This window comes from Pristiophorus japonicus, unplaced genomic scaffold, assembly GCF_044704955.1.
Source record: "Pristiophorus japonicus isolate sPriJap1 unplaced genomic scaffold, sPriJap1.hap1 HAP1_SCAFFOLD_793, whole genome shotgun sequence".
In the NCBI taxonomy this organism is placed as follows: Eukaryota; Metazoa; Chordata; class Chondrichthyes; family Pristiophoridae; genus Pristiophorus; species Pristiophorus japonicus.
In genome coordinates this window covers 39837-47500 of record NW_027254711.1, presented here as the reverse complement: position 1 = coordinate 47500, position 7664 = coordinate 39837, and the positions used below count along the sequence as shown (strand labels likewise).

General features: G+C 52.6%; 1 protein-coding gene across 1 annotated transcript in view; it reads right to left on the bottom strand.

The window, feature by feature from the left end:
- Positions 1-4155, bottom strand: part of LOC139257019 (claudin-4-like) — a 33709-nt gene extending 29554 nt beyond the window's left edge. The window contains exon 1 of the mRNA XM_070874366.1: positions 4074-4155. The gene's annotated coding sequence lies outside the window, so the exon portion shown is untranslated. The remainder of the gene's footprint in view (positions 1-4073) is intronic.
- Between the last annotated feature and the right edge of the window lie 3509 nt (positions 4156-7664).

Here is a 7664-nt window from a genome sequence, read left to right as displayed (position 1 = left end):
GTCCATTATTAAAGGAGCAGTAGCAGGACATTTGGAAAAGCATAACTCGGTCAGGCACAGTCAGCATGGATTGATGAAGGGGAAGTCATGTTTGACAAATTTGCTGGAGTTCTTTGAGGATATAACGAACAGGGTGGATAAAGGGGAACCAGTGGATGTGGTGTACTTGGACTTCCAGAAGGTATTTGACAAGGTGCCATATTAAAGGTTACTCCACAAGATAAAAGTTCCCGGGGTTGGGGGTAATATATCAGCATGGATAGAGGATTGGCTAACTAACAGAGAACAGAGAGTCGGGATAAATGGTTCATTCTCAGGTTGGTAACCAGTAACTAGTGGGGTGCCGCAGAGATCAGTGCTGGGACCCCAACTATTTACAATCTATATTAACGACTTGGAAGAAGGGACTGAGTGTAACGGAGCCAAGTTTGCTGATGATACAAAGATGGGAGGAAAAGCAATGTGTGAGGAGGACACAAAAAATCTGCAAAAGGACACAGACAGGCTCAGTGAGTGGGTGAACATTTGTCAGATGGAGTATAATGTTGGAAAGTGTGAGGTCATGCACTTTGGCAGAAAAAATCAAAGAGCAAGTTATTATTTAAATGGAGAAAGATTGCAAAGTGCCGCAGTACAGCGGGACCTGGGGGTTACTTGTGCATGAAACACAAAAGGTTAGTATGGGTACAGCAAGTGATCAGGAAGGGCCAATGGTATCTTGGCCTTTATTGCAAAGGGGATGGAGTATAAAAGCAGGGAAGTTTTGCTCCAGTTATACAGGGTATTGGTGAGGCCACACCTGGAGTACTGCGTGCAGTTTTGGTCTCCGTATTTACGAAAGGATATACTTGCTTTGGAGGCAGTTCAGAGAAGGTTCACTCGGTTGATTCCGGGGATGAGGGGGTTGACTTATGAGGAAAGGTTGAGGAGGTTGGGCCTCTACTCATTGGAATTCAGAAGAATGAGAGGTGATCTTATGGAAACGTATCAGATTATGAGGGGGCTCGACAAGGTGGATGCAGAGAGGATGTTCCCACTGATGGGGGAGACTAGAACTAGGGGGCATGGTCTTAGAATAAGGGGCCGCCCATTTAAAACTGAGATGAGGAGGAATTTCTTCTCTCAGAGGGTTGTAAATCTGTGGAATTCTCTGCCCCAGAGAGCTGTGGAGGCTGGGACATTGAATATATTTAAGGTGGAGATAGACAGATTTTTGGGTGATAAGGGAGTGAAGGGTTATGGGGAGCGGGCGGGGAAGTGGAGCTGAGTCCATGATCGGATCAGCCCATGGTGGTATTAAATGGCGGAGCAGGCTCGAGGGGCCGAATGGCCTACTCCTACTCCTATTTCTTATGTTCTTGTGTTATGTCATAGAAACATAGAAATTTACAGCACAGAAGTCCGCTCCAGCCGACACAGAACCACAAGGCCCTGGGTCAGAAGCCCTGAAGGTTACATATAAATCTATGAACAATGACGGAAAGGCAAAGAGCACGCAGCCCACCCAGTCCGCCCCACACAACTGAAACATTCTGCACTCCACCCCAACCCGAGCCATGGGATCTCCTTGGAGAGGCAAAAACCAGATAAAAACCCAGGCCGATTTAGGGAGAGAAAAATCTGGGAAAATTCCTCTCCGACCCATCCAGTCGAATCCCAATTACCAGCTCTGGGTCCGTAACCCTGCAGGTTACTGCACTTTAAGTGTCCATCCAAACATCTCTTAAATGTGGTGAGGGTTTCTGCATCCACCACCCTTCCAGGCAGCGAGTTCCAGGTCCCCACAACCCTCTGCGTATACAAGAGCCCTCGAAACCTTCCACCAACCACTTTAAAACTATGCCCCCCTCGAAACAGCCCCCTCCACCAATGGAACTAGACCCTCACTATCCACTATGTCTAGGCACCTCAATATTTTGTACCCCTCAATGAGGTCTCCTCTCAGCCTCCTCTGTTCCAATGAGAACAAACCCAGCCTATCCAATCATGACCACGGTTCTCCATCCCAGGCACAATCCGAGTAAATCTCCTCTGCACCCTCTCTCGTGCGATCACGCCCTTCCTATAATACGGCGACCAGAACTGCGCGCAGTACTCCAGCTGTGGCCTAACCAAAGTATTATACAATTTAAGCATAACCTCCCTGCTCTTATATTCTATGCCTTTGTTCATCTACACTATTAAGTGGCCCACCGCTTAATGTGTATACCCTTTCCTTGTTAGCCCTTCCAAAGTGCATCACCTCACACTTCTCTGAATTAAACTCCATTTGCCACTGCTCTGCCCACCTGACCAGTCGATTGATATCTTCCTGCAGCCCATGACGTTCCACTTGATTATCAATTTTAGTATCATCTGCAAACTTCTTAATCATACTCCCTATATTGAAATCTAAATCGTTGATATATACCACAAAAAGCAAGGGACCCAGTACTGAGCCCTGCAGAACCCCACTGGAAACACCCTTCCAGTCACAAAAACATCCATCAGCCATTACCCTTGGCTTCCTACCTCCAAGCCAATTTTGGATCCAACTTGCCACTTTGCCCCGGGTCCCCTGGGCTTTAACCTTCGTGACCAGTCTACCATGTGGGACCTTATCAAAGGCTTTGCTAAAGTCCGTATATACTACATCGTACGCACTGCCCTCATCGACCCTCTTGGTTACCGCCTCGGAAAATTCCATCAGGTTAGTCAGACACGATCTTCCCTCAACAAATCCGTGCTGACTGTCCCTAATTAATCCTTGCCTTTCTAAATGTAGATTTACCCTGTCTTTCAGGACTTTTTCCAATAATTTTCCCACCACTGAGGTTAGGCTGACAGGCCTGTAGTTACTCGACCTGTCCCTTTCTCCCTTCTTAAACAAGAGTACCACAATAGCAGTCCTCCAATCCTCCGGCACCATGCCCAGATCCAAAGAGGACTGCAAGATGATGGTCAGAGCCTCTGCTATTTCCTCTTTTACTTCGCTCAACAGCCGGGGATGCATTTCAATCCGGGCCTGGGGGACTCATCGACTTTCAAAGCTGCTAAAGCCCTTAATACTTCCTCTCTCACTATATTTATTTCATCCAGAATATCACACTCCTCCTCGACAGCAGTATCTGCATTGCCCCCTTTCCTTTGTGAAAACAGATGCAAAGTGTTTGTTAAGAATCCTACCAACATCTTCCGCCCTCCCCCCCGTCCCACACAAAGATTACCCTCGTGGTCTCATTTGATGATCCCTCTAACATATCATCCCTCCTCACCGCTGTAATAGTTTCTTTAATCAGTATCACGACTTCACCCCGCCTCCACCTTTTTACCCCCCCCTCTCTATCTTGTCTAAAAATCCTGCAGCCAGGAATATTGAGCTGCCAAACCTGCCCCTCTTTCAGCCATGTTTCTGGAATGGCTGCAATGTCAGACTCCTAAGTGTCTACCCGTGCTCCGAGCTCATCCGCCCTTATTCGCTATCCTCCTTGCATGAAAGTATAGACCATTCAGCACAGGAAGGCCTCCTTGCTCACCACAGACAAAGCTCTGTTTCCTCTGTTTTACAGATTCGCTTTCTGGATTCTTGCTATCCCAACTTCTGCTTTACTTCCTTCCCTATTGAATGTGTTCTCGGGTTCCCATCCCCCTGCCTAGCTAGTTTAAACACTCGCCAACTGCACGAGCACAACAATCCCCACAAGGCTATGGGTCCCGGTTCTGTCGAGGTGCAACCTGTCCGGTTTGTACAGGTCCCGTCTCCCCCCAGAAGCGGTCCCAGTGCCTCGAGAATTTAAAGCCCTCCCTCCGACACCAACATTCCAGCCACGTGTTCATCCTCTCTATCCTTCTATTCTTGTACTCACTAGCACCTGGCACCGGGAGTAACCCGGAGATTATTACCTTTCAGGTCCTACCCTTGAATTTTCTTCCGAGCTCCCTGAATTCTCCCTGTAGGACCTCATCCCTCTTTTTACTGACGTCGTTGGTCCCGATATGGGACCATGACCTCTGGCTGTTTACCCTCTTCCCCCCAGAATGCCCTGCGTCCGCTCTGTGACCCCATTGACCCTGGCAGAAGTGAGGCACCATACCTTCCTGGAGTCACGTCTACCCGAGAGAGCAGACGGGGGGCCTCGGTTTAACGTCTCATCCGAAAGACGGCACCTCCGACAATGCGGCGCTCCCTCGGTACTGCCCCTCCGAGAGTGCGGGGCTCCCTCGGTACCGCCCCTCCGACAGTGCGGGGCTCCCTCGGTACCGCCCCTCCGACAGTGCGGGGCTCCCTCGGTACTGCCCCTCCGACAGTGCAGGGCTCCCTCGGTACCGCCCCTCCGACAGTGCGGGGCTCCCTCGGTACCGCCCCTCCGACAGTGCGGGGCTCCCTCGGTACTGCCCCTCCGACAATGCGGCGCTCCCTCGGTACTGCCCCTCCGACAGTGCGGGGCTCCCTCGGTACCGCCCCTCCAACAGTGCGGGGCTCCCTCGGTCCTGCCCCTCCGACAGTGCGGCGCTCCCTCAGTACTGCCCCTCCGACAGTGCGGCGCTCCCTCAGTACTGCCCCTCCGACAGTGCGGCACTCCCTCGGTACTGCCCCTCTGACAGTGCGGCGCTCCCTCAGTACTGCCCCTCCGACAGTGCGGGGCTCCCTCAGTACCGCCCCTCCGACAGTGCGGTGCTCCCTCAGTACTGCCCCTCCGACAGTGCGGGGCTCCCTCGGTACCGCCCCTCCGACAGTGCGGGGCTCCCTCGGTACTGCCCCTCCGACAGTGCGGCGCTCCCTCAGTACTGCCCCTCCGACAGTGCAGCACTCCCTCAGTACTGCCCCTCCGACAGTGCGGCACTCCCTCAGTACCGCCCCTCCGACAGTGCAGCACTCCCTCAGTACTGCCCCTCCGACAGTGCGGCACTCCCTCAGTACTGCCCCTCCGACAGTGCGGCCCTCCCTCAGTACCGCCCCTCCGACAGTGCGGCGCTCCCTCAGTACTGCCCCTCCGACAGTGCGGCACTCCCTCAGTACTGCCCCTCTGACAGTGCGGCGCTCCCTCAGTACTGCCCCTCCGACAGTGCGGCACTCCCTCAGTACTGCCCCTCCGACAGTGCGGGGCTCCCTCAGTACTACCCCTCCGACAGTGCGGCACTCCCTCAGTACTGCCCCTCCGACAGTGCAGCTTTCCCTCAGTACTGCCCCTCCGACAGTGCGGCACTCCCTCAGTATTGCCCCTCCGACAGTGCGGCACTCCCTCAGTACTGCCCCTCCGACAGTGCGCCGCTCCCTCAGTACTGCCCCTCTGACAGTGCGGCACTCCCTCAGTACTGCCCCTCCGACAGTGCAGCACTCCCTCAGTACGGCACGGGAGTGTCAGCCTAGATTTTGATGCATAAGTGTCTGGATTAGGACTCGAACCCACAACCTTCTGACTCCGAGGTTAGAGAGAGAGAGAGAGAGACATAGCGAGAGAGAATGACAGAAAGAGTGAGCGAGCGACAGAGAGCGTGAGAGAAAGAGAGAACGAGACACAGAGAAAGAGAGAGGGAAGGATAGTGAGTGGGAGACAGAGAGCTAGAGAGACAGAGAGCGAGAGAGAGAGAGAGACAGAGACAGAGAGCAAGACAGAGAGAGACAGAGAGAGAGAGACAGAGAGAGAGAGAGGGAGACAGAGAAAGAGACAGAGAAAGAGACAGAGAGAGACAGAGAGAGAGAGAGAGAGACAGAGAGAGAGAGACAGAGAGAGACACAGAGAGAGACACAGAGAGACAGAGAGAGAGAGAGAGATAGAGACAGAGAGAGCGAGACACAGAGAGAGACAGAGAGAGAGAGATAGAGACAGAGAGAGCGAGACACAGAGAGAGACAGAGAGAGAGAGACAGAGAGAGGGAGACAGAGAGAGGGACAGAGAGAGAGAGAGGGACAGAGAGAGAGAGACAGAGAGAGAGAGAGACAGAGAGAGGGACAGAGAGAGAGGGGGAGAGAGACAGAGAGAGAGAGAGAAAGAGAGACAGAGAGAGGGAGAGGGAGACAGAGAGAGAGACAGAGAGAGAGACAGAGAGACAGAGAGAGGGAGACAGAGAGAGACAGAGAGACACAGAGAGAGACACAGAGAGAGAGAGAGAGACAGAGAGAGGGACAGAGAGAGAGAGAGACAGTGAGAGAGAGAGAGAGAGAGGGACAGAGAGAGAGAGACAGAGAGAGAGAGAGAGAGAGCTCACAATGAATCAGGTTACAACAGGAAATATACAGCCTCCTCCCCCGAGCTGGTGGGAACCTGGCTTCAGATTGCGGTTATTTGTGAAGTGAAGTCTTGGGCTGACAGCTGCCCGTGTTCTGTTTGTGTAGATGTTGCCCGCAGGCAGCAAGCGGCTGCTGATCACGTCAGTCTGTGGTCTGCCCTCATAGTCTCAACACTGAATAACAAGTGTCAGATATCACCCCGCGGGCACTGAGGTCCTAATGCTGCTCACAGTACAGAGCGGTGGTTAGATACAGAGTAAAGCTCCCTCTACACTGTCCCATCAAACACTCCCAGGGCAGGTACAGGGGGTTAGATACAGAGTAAAGCTCCCTCTACACTGTCCCATCAAACACTCCCAGGGCAGGTACAGGGGGTTAGATACAGAGTAAAGCTCCCTCTACACTGTCCCATCAAACACTCCCAGGGCAGGTACAGGGGGTTAGATACAGAGTAAAGCTCCCTCTACGCTGTCCCATCAAACACTCCCAGGGCAGGTACAGGGGGTTAGATACAGAGTAAAGCTCCTTCCACTCTGTCCCATCAAACACTCCCAGGGCAGGTACAGGGGGTTAGATACAGAGTAAAGCTCCCTCTACACTGTCCCATCAAACACTCCCAGGGCAGGTACAGCACGGGGTTAGATACAGAGTAAAGCTCCCACTACACTGTCCCATCAAACACTCCCAGGGCAGGTACAGGGGGTTAGATACAGAGTAAAGCCCCCTCTACACTGTCCCATCAAACACTCCCAGGGCAGGTACAGGGGGTTAGATACAGAGTAAAGCTCCCTCTACACTGTCCCATCAAACACTCCCAGGGCAGGTATAGCACGGGGTTAGATACATAGTAAAGCTCCCACTACACTGTCCCATCAAACACTCCCAGGGCAGGTACAGGGGGTTAGATACAGAGTAAAGTTCCCTCTACACTGTCCCATCAAACACTCCCGGTGCAGGTACAGGTGGCTAGATACAGAGTAAAGTTCCCTCTACACTGTCCCATCAAACACTCCCAGGGCAGGTACAGGGGGATAGATACAGAGTAAAGCTTCCTCTACACTGTCCCATCAAACACTCCCAGGGCAGGTACAGGGGGTTAGATACAGAGTAAAGCTCCCTCTACACTGTTCCATCAAACACTCCCAGGGCAGGTACAGGGGGTTAGATATAGAGTAAAGCTCCCTCTACACTGTCCCATCAAACACTCCCAGGGCAGGTACAGGGGGTTAGATACAGAGTAAAGCTCCCTCTACACTGTCCCATCAAACACTCCCAGGTCAGGTACAGGGGGTTAGATACAGAGTAAAGCTCCCTCTACACTGTCCCATCAAACACTCCCAGGGCAGGTACAGGGGGTTAGATACAGAGTAAAGCTCCCTCTACACTGTCCCATCAAACACTCCCAGGGCAGGTACAGCACGGGGTTAGATACAGAGTAAAGCTCCCACTACAC